We start from the raw sequence: 839 nt of genomic DNA on the forward strand, positions 1-839 counted from the left end.
GAGAGAGAGAGAGAGAAAGAGAGAGTGAGTGAGAGAGAGAAAGGGGGGAGGGAGGGAGGGAGAAAGGGAGGTTTCAACGAGATAACTGAAAAAGAGAAATATGAAAAAAAAAGAAACACGAAAAACATCATCGACAACTAATTTTACCTTACCTTTATCAGCCGCTTATACCCTTTTGGGCTTCGCTGGAAGAAAGAGACGCCTCTATCGTTTAACAACACAAACAACAACAACAACAACAACAATAACAACATGTTCAACAACATCTACAGTAACAACAACTACAGCAACAACATCTACAGTAACAACAACTACAGCTACAACATCTACAGCAACAACATCTACAGCTACAACATCTACAGCTACAACATCTACAGCTACAACATCTACAGCTACAACAACTACAGCTACAACATCTACAGCTACAACAACTACAACAGCATCACCCACAACAACCACCATCACCCACAACAACCACCATCACCCACAACAACCACCATCACCCACAACAACCACCATCACCATGTAATGCAAAAACTCATCAACCTGGACGAACTGTGAACAACGACACTCGATTCGATTGTATCGAATATCGAATATCTCTAACCAGCACGAGTTATCTGACCAGCGATTCGATTAGACCGGATGTCACCTCGTAAGTCTACCTCCCCCGACGGGAGAGCTCGCTACTGCTCAGGGGAGACCACTCAGCCACACCTTGAATATTTCATAGCAAACCTCAGCTTCTCTGTGTGTGTGAGGCTTTTTGCACTGTGGTAGTAGAGCGAGCTGTTTTGATTTAGGTTGAGTGGGGGGGGGGGTGATGATTTTCCGGGGAA

This window comes from Aplysia californica, unplaced genomic scaffold (assembly GCF_000002075.1).
Source record: "Aplysia californica isolate F4 #8 unplaced genomic scaffold, AplCal3.0 scaffold01569, whole genome shotgun sequence".
Lineage (NCBI taxonomy): Eukaryota > Metazoa > Mollusca > Gastropoda > Aplysiida > Aplysiidae > Aplysia > Aplysia californica.